General features: G+C 34.7%; 1 protein-coding gene across 2 annotated transcripts in view; it reads right to left on the bottom strand.

Moving 5' to 3' along the window:
• uif (sushi, von Willebrand factor type A, EGF and pentraxin domain-containing protein uif) overlaps nt 1-11,129 on the bottom strand; it is a 43,926-nt gene extending 32,797 nt beyond the window's left edge. For both annotated transcript variants that reach the window (XM_066400640.1, XM_066400643.1), the window contains exon 1: nt 10,954-11,129. The gene's annotated coding sequence lies outside the window, so the exon portion shown is untranslated. The remainder of the gene's footprint in view (nt 1-10,953) is intronic.
• Between the last annotated feature and the right edge of the window lie 5,261 nt (nt 11,130-16,390).

The following is a 16,390-nucleotide window of genomic DNA, read 5'->3' as shown; positions in this document are numbered from 1 at the left end:
AAAAATTAAATACGATACGTTAATTTTTGTCAATTTTATACACCTTTGAATACGGAAGAAAACAAAGTGCACTATAGGCATCCAATGCTTTTCTTTTACCAGAAAGGCAAAAATGCCACACAAGGGATCCTGCATTATGAGCTTTTACCAAACGGCACGACAATAAATTCAGAAAATTACTGTTCCCAGTTACACGAATTAAAGACAGCAATTGAACAAAAACATCCAGAAATAACGAATCGGAAGGGCGCCACGTTTTATCAGGACAATGCGTGGCCTCATGTGCCTTTGATAACTCGACAAAAGTTGTTAGAGCTTGGTTGGGATGTTCTATTCCATCCACCATATTCACCAGACCTCGTGCCCTGTGATTTCCTCCTGTTAATTAATATAACAAAATTAACCTTTAATGAAAGAAACTGATTCTTTAGTTGAAATAAAAAAACATGTAGAAAAGTTTTTCTCTGAAAAACCTGAGAGATTCTGGAAGGACGGAATTTTCAAATTAGCTAAAAGATGGAGAAAGCTTGTAATAGAACTGAACGGCACCTATACGGAATATAACATATCATCGTGGAGATATTTCAGGGAGCGATAGCACTGCAAAATAATAAAACAATGCTAATAGATCCGTGGTGAAAAACGCACCATTTTCGATGTACTGGATGGCAAAGTTTCACATTTTCTCAGAGTCTTTGGCCACCTAAACAATACTTTTAGAGAAACCTGCGATGAGCTCTTGGAGAGTTCATCAATGAAGGTACCTCTAAAGTTCCAAAAACGGTCTAACAATATATGTTATTCCAACTGTACTGATACTCATGCAAAGTTGTCCGCATAAAAAATCTAAATACCTTTGACCACAACATACATGTGATTAGAAAGTCAAGGTTGCACCTGCACTAAACGTATATACCTTGGCTCGAAATAAATGTATAGTTTTTTCTTAATACATTTCCTTATTATAATTAACACGCAAACCGTATTAGACTTGTAGATTAAGATAAACAGTACTAAAGTAGACCAGTGACTATACCAATATACTAATAGGAGCGCCATATTTTCTACCAGCAAAGATCACACAATCAAGCCTTAATAGAGCAAACACTACATCTATATTTGTTAACAGCAATTGGGGCTATCCTTAATAACATCCTTGTGCAAAATAATGTCAACGAAATTCGCAAGCTATAACTGTAGTATGTGACACTTATCCTCTGTGAACCATCTATGACTCATTTTAAATTATAAAATTGGAATTCTTCAGGTATAATGTCAGACCGGTCTGGCAAGGGTCATGTTTATTCTTAAAGAACTGACCTAATCTTTAACCAGTATGCCGAGATGTTACAAAGATCCTGAAGCTGCAAAACCAATATCGGTTTGTGAAGAACTCTAGGAAATATTATTGTTGCATAAGTTCGATATTGACCTCAATGCGCATAAATTGAATCGTATCGATAAATCTCTTGTTAGACCCGACCACGGAGTGCTTAAAGGGAAAAAGCTGATGAAACTGAAACTGCAGGTATGCTGAAATAGAAACGGAAGATCGCGAGGGATCATGCATCGTCATCTAGGAAATACTAAGAGGTCAAGACGTTTTTCATGAGAAAATCGTTGAAATTTGCATCGTTGAGAAACCAGTTATTTGCTATTCACCTGATCTTAAATACAGGGTGAGTCAGAAAGAAAGGGCTAACACTAAACTGGAGATAATAGTCACCAAAATATTGTGATTGAGCTCAACATGGCCTATACCAATGTCACTGGTTTAAGAGGTACAGTGTGTTCAAAGCTTAAATTTTGTTCTTAAATATCTCAATAATTAAGAAAGATTTATAATATCGAATATTTCTTATTTATTGAGAAATTTCAAAATTAAATTTAAACTCTGAACATACTGTATTTCTTAAACCAGCGACATTGGTATAAACCATGTTCAGTTTAATCACAATATTTGGGTGACTAATATCTCCAATTTAGTATCAACTCAATCTTTCTGGCTCACCCTGTACAAACTTTATATCCGCTTCCTCATGTGGTAAACTTGTGTGACTTTCATTCAAAAGAAGAAGCCCACGCTGGGCTTCTTGAAATGCATCGTATTGCCTAGATTTTTCCGGTCCAAAAAGGACCCTAAATAGGAAAACCTGCCAAAATAGGCTTATTGGCGATTTGTTTATTCAGAATGCATGAGGCACAAAGCGGCCAACTTGAGTAACTGTATTTAATGACTCTTCAGGAAAAGTACCTACAAGTTGTGACTATTAAGTGAAGATTATGAATCGTTTAACTGTCTTCATTCTCAAAGACCAGAGATAATTTTTCGCGAAAATTTCCTGCTTATTGTTATTACAGTAATTACAGTAAAAGCCAATAAATTACCAGTTAAGTAACCAAAATTAAATAAAATCTAGCACAGTAACCTCGAAAACAACATCAAACAATCTTCAGAACAGGTTTCTCGTTTGCTTCATATGCCTGCATTTTAATTTCTGAGAGGATTATATCTGTGGATTTCCTGTATGCACCTTTCGCCGCGTCCTTGTTGTTTTGTTGTGTCCTCCTCTGACCAGGAGAGGTAGGTAGAGATGCCTAGTACAGTCCGAAGGCTTTTGGGTTAAGACTAAAATAGCCGGTTTAAATAATTTAAGTAAAAATTCAGGAAAGAACGCTAATTTGGGTTGAAATAAGTCTGCTGAAAAGACAGTCCAGGTATTTAATGGGTGGGGGGTAAGTCGGGTTACGCCCCTCGAGCGCCAGGCATGCTGAGGCCGGTCCTGCGAAAAAAATCGTTTATTTTCGTGTCTAAAACTATTTTTTTGTAATACGCAGGAAAAAATGTTACCTCGTACCTCAAATAAATCAAGTGTTTGTTCAAGACTTTGGTAGATCTAGTTGCTCTACGTGTTTAGCCAAATTAACTGTTTTGCCTTTCATTAACTGTGATAGTTGTTTAAATTTTATCATTGAATTCAACTTTGTTTATTTAAGGCGAATATCCTGGTAATTCAATTCAAATGTATCATTTCGCTAAATATTATTATATTTTAATTAAATATACTAATATAACAATAATTAAAATTTAAAATAATAATACATACAGGCTGTCCAGGATAAAAATGCACTTTACAGGGATCTTGTAAACAGTAAGAAATAGGGAGGTAGTTAAACTAGACAAAAGTTGCGCCTTTCTGTGTTCTATAAAATAATGTATTCAAATTTGAGAAATGCCAAATGTATCCGAAATTATTTGAGAAAAACCGATTTTTCGCGATTCCTTTTCTACCGTTTTCTGATTTTGTTTCTAAAGATATTTTAAAATAAATTTGACATTTTCATTGCCATTTTTTCTCCACTACAAGATGGGGTTCGTAGATTTTCGATTCGACATTTCATTTCTTCGAAACAATCATCAACTTGATTTAAATATTTAACACATTTTATTTTACATTCAGTAAATTCTATTTTTTTCTGAATCCAACGATATATCACACTTATAATTTATTAAATGATTTAGCCCAAAAATCTAATTTTTCTTTTTCCAACATAACGTAACTTTTATTCGACATCATGAGTGGTTTTGAAAATAATTTGTTTAGATCTGTCACTTAGTAAACAAGAAAATAAACACAAAAAAATCATTTTAAATTATTTTTTATGTTCAAATATTCCACCCTCATTTTCCAAACATAAATAACACCTGATAACTTCTTCCACAATATTATTTAAAATCTCTGGAGTTATCCTTCTTATTGCAAGTCGAACTGCAACCTTCAATTCATCATTTTGAAAAGTCTTTGAGTAAATTTCATTTTTAAGGAATCCCTAGGAAAAAAGTCCATTGGTGTAATATCGGGAGATCGCGGTGGCCAGTTTATAAGATCCTTGATAGAAATTAAATTATTTTGAAAACGGCCTCTTAAATATTTAATATTATGTCTAGAATTATAAGGAGGAGCCTTATCTTGTTGGAACCACATATTATTGATTCAATAAGAGTGAGATTTTTATATTAAACTATTTAACAAATCATAAGGGTGATATATCGTTGTATTCAGAAAAAAATAGAATTTACTGAATGTAAAATAACATGTGTTAAATATTTAAACAAACAAAGTTGATGATTGTTTCGAAGAAATGAAATGTCGGATCGAAAATCTACGAACACCATCTTGTAGTGGAGAAAAAATGGCAATGAAAATGTCAAATTTGTTTTAAAATATCTTTAGAAACAAAATCAGAAAACGGTAAAAAAAGAATCGCGAAAAATCGGTTTTTCTCAAATAATTTCGGATGCATTTGACATTTTTCAAATTTGAATACATTATTTTATAGAACACAGAAAAGCGCAACTTTTGTCTAGGTTAACTACCTCCCTATTTCTTACTGTTTACAAGATCCCTGTAGAGTGCATTTTTATCCGGGACAGCCTGTATATAAATATAATATAATATAATGTAAATTAAGTATATATATTCTATACACTCAAATACTTCCACTTCACTAATCTATCTATTTGCGTTACTGAACAACATAATTGATTCATTGTGGCTTTATAATTAAACCACCGTTTTTTAATCAAAAATGCGATTTGTGGCATGGAAAATACAGAAAATACAGAACGAGGGGCCCTTTTTTATTGTATAAATGTCTCTATTTATAATCGCATTTCACTTTCACAATCGCAGCTTTCGTCATTATCGCCCTTTTGTGTTGTGCAGTGGTACGTATAAGCCTGTGGTCGTAAGCGTGGAAGTATGGAACGGTTCGTTAATAATATTAATTTACGTCACTGGGTCAGTATTTTTAAAGGTACGTGCATGTATTTCAATTTATTTTAATCAATAGCGAAATCGAATGAAATGCAATAAAAATTTATATAGTCGTGAATCCAAACCAAATATCTCATATCTGAAGCTGTAAGCACACTAGCGGGCTTATTGGTTTCAGTTCCGTGTTCGTAACAAGGCGTAAATTTAAGGGGACATTCCGTAGGTCAAAATAATAAAAAAGATCGTATAAACATATGTCCAGAATCTCTTCATTTCCGAAATATAGGGGGTTAAAAAAACAATCCCTTTTTTTTCGAAAGACTAGTACGTAGACGAAGATTAGATTAATGCATTTTTTAAGATACGAAAAAATGTCAAATGGATAGAAAAACTACGATTTTAACCAGGATCGGCCTTAGCAAGTCTAGCAGCCCGGGCTAAATTTTTAATCGCCACCCTCCTACCCGCCAGAAAAACCCTTGACCTTCCTAGTCTGTTGCCCTGGGACGTTGCCCAACTTCACCTCCCCCCTAAGGATATAGTTATTAGTTGCTCTATTAACGACAATTGTAAATATTATAAATGTTTACTATATGTTACAATTTTGTTTGGTCTAAATTGCCCATAAGCCAGCTGTATCGGAATATCTCTGAAATTCCTGGATGAACTTTGATATATGTAGCTAATTGAATTGAATGTTCGGTGAAAATGGTTTTACTTATTCTTACATAAATTATTTATTTAAACACAGGATATTCTTTAAGTAACAATTTTTTAGGAATTTTCTCTAGGATATTTTGGTTATTTTATGAAATATGGACTAACAAGGAAAGCAACTAGCAAGAAGAATTTCAGCCATCTGAACACAGAAATCGTGAAAATTTCAAACACTCAAAAAAAAATTCTTTAGCAGCAATGTTTGGGAATTTTTAAAAGAATATTTTGAACTAGTTTTGCCAGTTTTTACATTATTTTTGCGTATTTCTGGAGAACTTTTTCAATCTCAAAAATCCTGGAAAATTAAAATTAAAAAAATTCTCAAATAATATTCGTTAGGACAGTTTCGAGCTCTCCTAGAAAATTGATCTTTTTTGGATGTTCTTGGAGCACTTCTGGCACTTTTTTGAAATTACGGAAATTGGAAATTTCACGCAAGTGCGGTAGTTTTCTGCAAGGAATATCGTGAAATTATTCCTACTAAATTGAGCACACTCGATTAAGCAAGAAATACCATTAGAACAAAAACTTGTAGCCGTTGGGCATTTCTTTACACATAAATCAAACTTAAAGAGTATCACATTATAACGATATATTCAGCACTGCAGACACATGTTCCGCTTCGTAATGATCAAGTAGTAAAAATATCTTTTTGTGTTAACTGTGTTTTTTTGTAATTAAATTAAAAATCATTATAATTTGGTTTCATGGCATGCGTGTCGTGTAGGTTGAATTCCAAGTGAAGAATTTCATCCAATTGCGAACCAAGTTCTATGAGAGAATGTTCCTTCGTTTCGAATAGCAGGAAATTTATTGATATTAATGCTTTCTTGACTACAGATATTTACATGAAATTTGCTTACGTGCACGTTAAGGTAAATTAGTACGCTTTTCGTTATTTGATTGAATTTAATAAACAATGTCCAGTAATTAAAAGATCCAGAGAAATGCAGTTGTGGTAAAAGTGTGAAATTCTATTACTAGTGCAAATTTCAGTGACCCAAGTCATGAAAGTACAAAAGGAAAAGGGATGAATTTGTGATAAGAAAATTTATTAAGTAGCGAAGGGAGATTCACAAATTCTACGTTCTCGAGATATGGATGTTGAAGTCTGGGAAATGTCTACCATTCTTCTTTCATTTACTTGCTAGTCATTCTATGATCAGAATCAAATTTTCCAACCCAAACTAGTGACCCACAGAGGCAGCAACATTTTTCAGGATTTCTGGAAAATTCTTCTTAATTTAGTAAAGTAAATATAAAAATTAAAATAATATGACAAATAATAATAATTAAAGTAATAAAAAATTAATTTACTAAGTTTTGGGCAGCATTCATGTCTATCCTGTTTTTAGCAGAATGTTTAGGTCTGGATCAGCAACTAGAATCTTTACTTTGCCGTCAAAGGTACAACTGAAGTTTCTAATTTCAACTCAATCTTCCAGGACACTGCCAGATATAGAAATCGCAGGAATAATGAAATTGACTTGTTAGTTAAAACAACACTTCGACCCATATTTGTGACACCCAGACGATTGTTTATCAGTCGGAGTTAATCATCTGCTGTTTACGGTGTTGGGTTTGTGATGATGAGGTGATAATAAATTATAATAAATGATAAACAAGGCACCCGTAAATAAGCATTTGACCGGAATCGTGCTGCCACTTGCGAATAAAATACGTGTAGGAATATCTGGCAATTTCGAGCCTTTGATAATCGGGATTTTTCAAATTTAGTTGCGAAAACTTCGTATGTTCTCTGAAACGAAATATTCTAATATCTTGCAGCAAATTCATCTGATCCGAAGTAAAAATCTATCAAGGATACCAATTAGGAGCAGTTTTATGCATTTTCTGATTCATGCTTTTTTTGAATTTGTAGGGGTCAGCTGTAGGTCACACACAAATTCTCACTAAATTATATGGCCGAGTAAGAAGATAATTTGAAGCCCCAGATGTTTTGAGAAATTCACCTCAAACAAGTCCTCAATCTCAGTCCTAAATGAAGAACTTGCATTCTTTTTGCAATTTACACGAGATTTCATTATACATATATTCTCCTACACATACAGCTTTCCAGCAAGAATGACTATTTATTTAATCAGTTAGGAATGAAGAAATATCTTTTTTTATTATTTTATATTATTAAATATCATTAGAAGCTCCTCTGTATCTATGGGTGGGTAAAAAGTCCTCTTGTTGAGGTTTATGCGTAAACGATAAATGTAAAATTTTTGAAGATAGCGACAGAGGAGACTGAATAAATTTTATCAATCTATTCAATGAAATAAAAATAACTGAATAAGTAAATAATAAAAAATAATAATAATGATAAGTTCTATTATTTTTGTTAATTAAGCAAAAAATCCGTCTCTTCTAAATCTTTCCTGAATTTTTGAATTTCCTGTTTACAACGTATATCTACATACATATATCCCTTTTATTGCACTCTACATAGTAGATCAATAATGCAAAATAAAGTTGAACTGTGCTTTTTCCAAACCATAAACTCAACGACAAATCAAAGAACTAACATACAACAATAACTTACACGATATTTAAATAAAAATACATTGATTCTAAAAACCACTGAAACATGGAAACTCCTCACTAAATTACATTGATTTATTGATAAATTTTGGAGAATGAAATCAGCATAAATTTTAGCGGTTTATTGGGAGATTTTAGGGAATAAAATCCGCATAACTTTGCAAGTAAGTGGCCTCCAAAACCCGGCTAAACCTTCTAGAAATTGATTATGTGAATATCTAATTTAATTTTATGATTTATTTCACCCGAATCTGAGTTTTCAACGTGACGTAATGTTTCCTTGTAATGTTTGTTATTTTTAGAATCGATCAATGCACACTAATTAGTGAGGTTTCATCTATATTCACCTGATCGCATGAAGTGCCATGTTTAAAGCCAAAGGCGCCAATCTCTAAAAGAGAAAAGCCTTTGGAACTCAATGAAGCATCAATGTCAAGATCACAAGTTTCCCTGTGAAGTCCCATCATTATCAAGGTTTTTATGGAGACACAATTCCCATGTTATTGTTTTTAGCCGGAAGGTAATACGGTTTGTGGCTTGTGCGCTTATTGACATTACCGAGGAGAACTCATTCCGAGATTTTATTTCAAGTTTACTTTCTTAAGGTTAAAATTTACCAAGAGATACATTAAACTGTTAATTGTACTACAATGACATTCCATTAGCGATAAAAGTATGTGAGCCATTTAATATGCGCGAAAGGACCTGAAGAACGGTACTAGCGGTTTGTTTGCTTTAACCATTTCTAACTGTTTGTGTGACCAGTCTTATTCATATGAGTGAGTTGATGTTTAATTAATTCAATTACGAATTTGTTTGAAATTGTTGAGGATCTAAATCTTATGATGTCCAGCCTATAAGTCAGGCGCAAGACATGCTAATAATAAGCTTCTTTTAAGAAACAATTTTCTAATCCTGCTTTGTAGGAATTCATCGAGTAATTTGGTATTTTCGTAAAATACTTTACTGGACTTGAAAATGGGATTACTTGAAAAATAAGCGATTCACTTGACCACTAATCTATATTAAAAAATTACTTAATATCGAGTTTTTCAACCTTTATGGTTAAGGAACCTCCCACTCTAATAACTTCTAGTTCAAGTTTGCCTCATGAAATTCCTTTGTCCATAGTTTCTTCCTGAAGATTAAAAAAAAGACATGATTCGCTCAAGACACTTGCTCTTATACAGGTTGTTTCAGATAATGTCCTCGAAGCTCCTCTAACTCAATTGAATGCTTAAGTCACTAACCCAAACTCAACAGGGAAAACTGCAATATAACTTCTTTAATAATCAGAAATTTATTTACTTATCCTGGAGGAATTTCAGTTGTTCGAACTAACCAGCCAGGACTTCAAAGAACTAAGTTAACCTGAAGTAATGCCAAAGACACTCTTGTAATAACCTGAAGAAAGCCTAGGAAACTTAACTAGTTTAAAGCGGCATAAGTTATGAGTCTAAACCTGCTTTATAAGATTTACTAAACATTTGAAAACCGATCAGGAGTAAACTGGATTGAACCAAATAAGGGAAATTGACGATCTGCAAATGTCTAATTCAGTTTTTCAAATTGTAAGCTTTCTCCATATATAAGAGGAACATGGAGGAAAAATTTGGATCTGATTTTGTGAAGTCTAAAATCAACTCTTTCAGAATGCAGTAAAACACCTAAAAAAACTTTGTTAAAAATCCTTTGAAAAAATGTTTCGAGTTAAAAGGCCATCGATAAACTGGTCTTCGGACCTTCTTAAGCTGAGAATAACACTCTTCTTGTATTGAAGTCTTTTTTTTATTTGATTTCTTGAGTCTGAAGGTCTATTTTCTCAAGAAAACTGGACACGTAAATATTAAAAAATATCCTCTTGAAGGCTAAAATTTGCTCATACGCTGAAAACAGCTGTACTTCTTTTCGTGTGCATGTCCTGACATACCTTGAGGAAGTACTTTGACTTTCTATTTGAAAATATGTTATTAAATCTAGACTGATTCTTACGTTAGTTCTTGTTATAAATTTCAGGTAGATTTAAAAAAAGGAGGCTTGAGGTCTAACCCAAACTGACCCAAATTCAAACCATCTCAGCTCAACCTATGCAATTTTGAAAACTTAAAGCGAATTCGGCATAACAACTGCCTTTCTTCAGACAGTGAAACTCTTTCAACTATGATAATCTAAAATAAAATGAATTCAAATCGAGTTGGTGAAAATTTGAAGGTGTTAGAAGCTCCGTACTGAACTAGTTTGAATATTAGGTCAAATCCCTACTGTCCAGTCTGCTTTGGGTGCTGTCCAGGTTTGTTGCTTGTGGTCAAAATTTGTCCTTACAGCACTCGCTGTATTACTAATTTATTTCATATAATTAAAACACTTGCACCCATATTCGATAGAAAGTTATGCATCTAAATTTTAAGGTGCGGTAGCCAAAGATATGTTTATGCGTAAAAGCGTGAAGCAAAGCAGTGTCCATTTCTATCATACAATGTCAAACATAAAATATGCATTTACGTAGGCTTCAAGGAAAATAATTGTAAATTAGACAAGGCTGGACAGTACTAGATCTAATGCGGACCGACTGACACAATTTGATTGCGAAATCGTCTGTTTATGATTAATAAGTGAGCGATTTTGCTAATGTTTCCGACATTGTCACTAATGCAGGTTGAGTAATGTTTTGTAGCATACATTAAATCCAAGTGCCGAAGAACGAAGATATAGCTTTAATACCCCATTTCACATTTCTTCAGTACCAATGACCTCAATAAATTATAACTCCGGTATGCAAACCACCATCGTCATCGCGTACGGGCACAGCCATCTTCTTCACGAGTTACCTAACCTTCAACACGAAGAAGAAGAACCAAACCATCACTTTACACACCTTCTCTTCCTTGCTTAGCACTAACAGACTTACCGAGCTTTTATCTAACAAACTGTAAACCTTAAACCATACGAACACATAGGGCTTCAGTGTTGGAAAAATCCAAGTTTTCCGCGAAAGTTTTCACTAAAACTAACGGTATTGAGGCGGTACCACTTGAACGCGCGGTAATCGACGATGGTACCACGTTACCTCGTGCGAGCGAATACTAACGAAGACGGAATTCTTGAAAGAACCCACTGGGCTGTGCACAGGTAGTTTTAGTGGGAGAAAGGTAAGTGGTTTAGTTTAGAAACGCTATGTGTATAATGGTATACAGGGTAGCTCAAATAGACAGGTTGATGATATGACAAATACAATCTGTTGCTTTTTGGGTACAGTGCAAACTGCCTTGTATTTTGATAGTCGCTCTGCGGTCTCTCCAACAGCTGGCCAGAGCTTCAGCCTACGTGTTTTGAAAGCCTCGTTTGAGACTACCTGTATATTCGCTCATTCCATTGTAATCTCCCTTCTATTAATGTCTGAGTTGAGTAGGACCCGAACTTTTTAATAATACAGTCAAGGATAAGGATGGAAGGGAACACTGGTAGGCTTTTAGTGACGTTATAAATCATATTCCATTTAAATACTTACCTGCTTGTAAACAACATGATGAAAGCCGGGATGTGAGATAAGAAAAGGGGCTTAAAAAGGAAGAACTGAATAGAATGAAAAATTTGAGCAAATATTTTGAGAAGATGGTTAATTTCGTGGAGTTTCTGATTTTATCATGCGTTAATATTACCAAGATATGAACTATCTATCCCGAGGCCAACCGGGTTCGTAATATGGGGAATAATTTTTCCCTTCAGTCAAAAAAAATTATATATATTTCCTCATTCATACCGAAGTATGTACACAGGGTGTCATTAGCTGAGTGTCCATTAGAAGAATCTAGAAAACCGTGAACGCCAGAAAATCACGATTCGATATGCAGTCATTTGAGCACAAGGTCTGTTGATTGAAAATATTTTCAAAATTAATAAAAACTTTGTTGTTTTAAATAGAATGACTATGTGTTTTATTTTTTCATGATTCCTTGTTGAATTTTAAGAAAACTTTATGGAACATTCTACTAACCTAAAATTTCAACTTTTGAAGATAAAAATTTGTTTTATATCAAAATTGGAAAAAATTCTGTGTAAAAAAAATTGTTATAGTGGAACTTACAAAGGTAGAACAGCAACATTTAGCAGGAAAAGTGTCCAAACACTTCTTCTCAATTTCAATATTAATAATCGTGTACAGGGTGATTGCAAAATAAATTGAACTAGGCCAATACAAAATATTGGGCGTCTCATTTGAAGAAAATGACTTTTGTATTGGCCTAGTTCAATTTATTTTATAGATCGCCCTGTAAATGACTACCAAAATTGAAATTGAAAAGAATGAAATGCAGTATTTTAACTTTTACTGACAAACATTTTTTTTAAATTTTACCTTTGTTTATTGCACTATAACAAATTTCTATTACACAGAAGATTTTTGCCAATTTTGACATAAAGCAATTTTTATCCCTGAAAGTCGATATTTTAAGTTAGCAATATGTTACATAAAGTTGGCCTAAAATCGAACATAGAACCATAAAAAAAAAATAAAAAAACCTAGCTACTCCATTTAAAATAACAAAGTTGTCATCGATTTCCAATACTTCCAGAATTGCCTACATTTTGAAAATATTTTCAATCAATAAATTTTGGGCTCAAATGGCTGCATACCAAATTGTGATTTTCTAGCTTTCGCGAAACTCTAAATATCTTTAATGTGCACTTTTTTAAAGACACCCTGTATGTACGTGGTAGTCAAGATTGGATGTTTATGCATACAAGAAATTACTGTTATCACTGGACACAGTTGACCATGATAGAATATTTTCAATGTTTTTTTAGAAATTTGGAGGCGTTTAGAGGTGTTCTCATATCTCAAACAAAGTTCGATTTTTTAAATTTTTAGTATACTCTATGTCCAGTGTCAGGAAAGCCAGTAGGGCATTTCGAAAACAGGTCAAAATTCAATAGGATTCCGCTAGCTAGTTAGAACCAACTTTCTTTGTATAGCGTATGAGATCAATGCGTTAAGCATTAACCAGGGGCCTTTGGCGTTCTTGCTATTGCTCGACTCCCAAGTGTGGTGTCCAGCCTGGGGAACCCAGGGAATGTCCACAAACATCCTTCCTGCTTTTCACCCCATCTTCATTCTGGAACCGTCGTCAGGCATTACATTAAAGGGGAGAGAAGGATATATAGGTTATTCATTCAACCCGTTCATTAAAAGTTTACTAAGATCTAAAAGTGATACAAATTTGAAAATTTCAATAATGGAAAACCTGGATCTGTATAATTTTTTCTGTTTCTCAGAATTTCCATTGCTATTTGCGAACCCACTCTTCCTCCATCTTTGTCTTCATCACTGCCTTCAGTTGTCTTCTAATTGCATCTCAATGTCTCTCTGATTTCAATAAGAGATTCGCACAGGTTTTCTTGTTAAATTCCTTCATGCAAATGTTACAGAGTTCTTTTTTCAGATTGGCAAATTTTTGGCATCTGGATATCATGTGTTCCGCGTTCCTACAGAACAAATTTCGTCAGTTTCTGACTTCAAGTACTAGGAGAAAACTCTATGTCCCGTGAGCTAATCTGAACTAACCTGAACATGCTTAGGTAGTAGTTCACTTCTCCCCACTTACGCTCTATCCCTGCCCTTAAATCCGGAATGAAAACCTTGATCCCGCCCTGGTACTCTATCTATCCCTCTATCCCTGCGCCTGTTCGTCCCCCTCTGCCTTCCAGCTTCCGTTTACTGTCGTTTTCATGCATGTCGGAACACCTCTTTACTGGAAGATCAATTGGTGGCAATCTTGAAAGAGTCTTTAGTGCAGTTGACGTTGCCATTCGATAAGCGCTTATAATGATTAGGGCTAGTATTCTGTTCGCTTTCCCTAGCATTTTCCTGTAGCATTGGAATTCCATTGCCCTTTCCCATATCGGGACCAGAACCAGTTTAAATTAATGTGAGATAATGTAGATTCCCGAGTTCCGATTTGAAAGAACAAAATTTTGGCACAAACTGCATTTCTCTGATATTTTTAATTCGCTTGCTACGGGAGTTTCTGAAAATGTTGAGTGTCTGAGCATGAATGTTAGAGTAAAAAAATTCCCTTAATCCCAACTGGTTCATAATTGGGTCTTCTAACTCTTAAAAATCTCATTAACTCATCTGCCATACATGTCTTCAACGCTACGACCAAAAGCCTAATATTTGAGTCTATTTTATGGTAGAGGGTGTTAAGAAGAACAACCTCTCATTAGAAAGTATTTTCCCAAGCTTTCGTACCACCTGAAGTGCAATAGCGCTTAAAAGACCCTGATAATCCAAAGTTTGGCACGTACAAATAGAATTATGGGTCCTCCTTTATGACTTGGCGGGTTAAATTACCTGACACCTTGCGAAAGTGTTGGAATATAATAAATGGTCTTGCAAATGGGTGTCGGACAGTTCCATTTGTTGAAGTTCATAAACACTGATTTAACAAGAATCTGACGGTTTTTCAGTTATGAATGAACTGGGAAAAACTCCCGACTTTTTCCATGGAGTATTCTGCTTCAGAAGGCATAACCGTCGCATTAACACTCTAGCGGATTGATAACGTCTTCAATGGACAGGAAGCGGAAGCAGTTCATTTCTTCTCAAGTAAACCATGAAAATGCGAACATCCGATTGCTCAATACTAAATTAGAGGAATACACTCTTCTATGGGTCTACTTCCACCTACAGCCACATGATGAATTAGAGAAAATAAATCATGAAAGAATTATTCTCGTTTGAAAATCTTCCCGGAAGAAACCCGTCTTGTTGATCACGGTACAAGCAATAATCATCTAATTGAAATTCCAAGATGCTCGTTTTCAAAGGCGATTGGACTGCGATTGGTTATTGGACTGGTTTATTAATAATATTTGCACCTAAGAACTGTTAATAAGTAGTGCGTCCACCGAAGGAGTTTACCCCTCCATTATGGGCATCTTTCTGTAATTATTAAACTAGATTGCGCGATATTTATGGCTTTCGAGGTCGAGGATCCGAAATGTAACGTTTGTTTCCATGTTGGTTTAATTTATTTGAGGATGTGAATCTGCTCAATAATATCCTGTTAGGGATAAAACTAATGACCATAAAATTGATTGTTTTGAGTAATTTTGTAATTTGTAAAACCCACAATACCACCGCGGAGTAACTAGTTTTTCACGTTTCTTCATGGCTTTTGATGGGGTTAGTCAGCGAAGCAGTGCCTCCCCTTTAGATCGTAAACTACTGTGTTGTGAGCAAGAAAGAATCATATAACAGATTTGTGGCTGTAGACAAGTTAATTTTGGATAGTACTTTGAATTATACTGGATGGGCCAAAACGGAGACACATGGGTCAAGTCCATTTTTTAGAATGGAAAGACCCACTTTTTAAATCAATTCCACATTCTGCATCGAATTCTAAGTACTTTTTGTATAACATGCCATGTGCGTAAATTCAATAACTTTAAACTTATCGCCTCATTTGCATATAGAAACGCAACAAATGATTGTTATTATAAATTACGTTTAGACTAGACGCTATTAAATCTTGCCTTGAGAGTGGGCCACCCTGTAGGATGGTCAGTGGCGTAACGCACAAAAGTTGTATGTGGCCAGAAAGGGACGATCCACGAAGAAGGCCTTGTAGTTTTTAAAAAGATGTTAATTGACGAAAACACTCGCAAAGTATCTCAGCATAAAATTCCCCATGAAACTCAAATTCTGAGGTTTGAAGTTCTAGTTCAAAATATCAAAATTTCCCAAATTTTGCAGTTTCCCTTCGCAGATTAACAACATAAAAGTTTGGACATTCCGGTTGGAAAACCGTATTCGGCAATTACAATTTTGGACACAAAAATTTAAAACACACGAAAAATCGATTATACCACGACCCATAAGCTCACCATCAGGAGCGGCGCACATTCGTTCTTATTGACCAATATACCGAGTGTTTGGGTTTGGTTGGGCCGAGAAGCGGGTCGCATTCTTGCGTTGGCCCTGGCCACGGAAGAACGGTTCATTCTTGGGTCGTTGAACGCCCAATATGGCAGCCGCTTAAACACGGACAACTTGCACACAACAGGCTGAGCAGTGCGTGCCAACTCGCTCTATTTAACTCATCTTTTGGTTAGCTCCAGCGTACTGATCGAAAACAAGGATGGAACGACTACGGCTCTTAAACTAAAATGGATAATTTTCGCGGCTTTTGTTGTGGTGGAGTTCCATGTAATTTGTCTTAGTCAGAGAACACAAAGAACAATTAATTATGGCCGAAAGACTACAAAAATGGTAAGCGGAATTCGGACACCGACACCTGCAAGGATCTGCAGTAATTGTAGCCCGATAAAAATTATTTTCTTACTTT

Source organism: Euwallacea similis, chromosome 21 (assembly GCF_039881205.1).
Source record: "Euwallacea similis isolate ESF13 chromosome 21, ESF131.1, whole genome shotgun sequence".
NCBI classification, from domain to species: domain Eukaryota; kingdom Metazoa; phylum Arthropoda; class Insecta; order Coleoptera; family Curculionidae; genus Euwallacea; species Euwallacea similis.
This window is presented reverse-complemented; position numbering and strand designations above follow the sequence as displayed.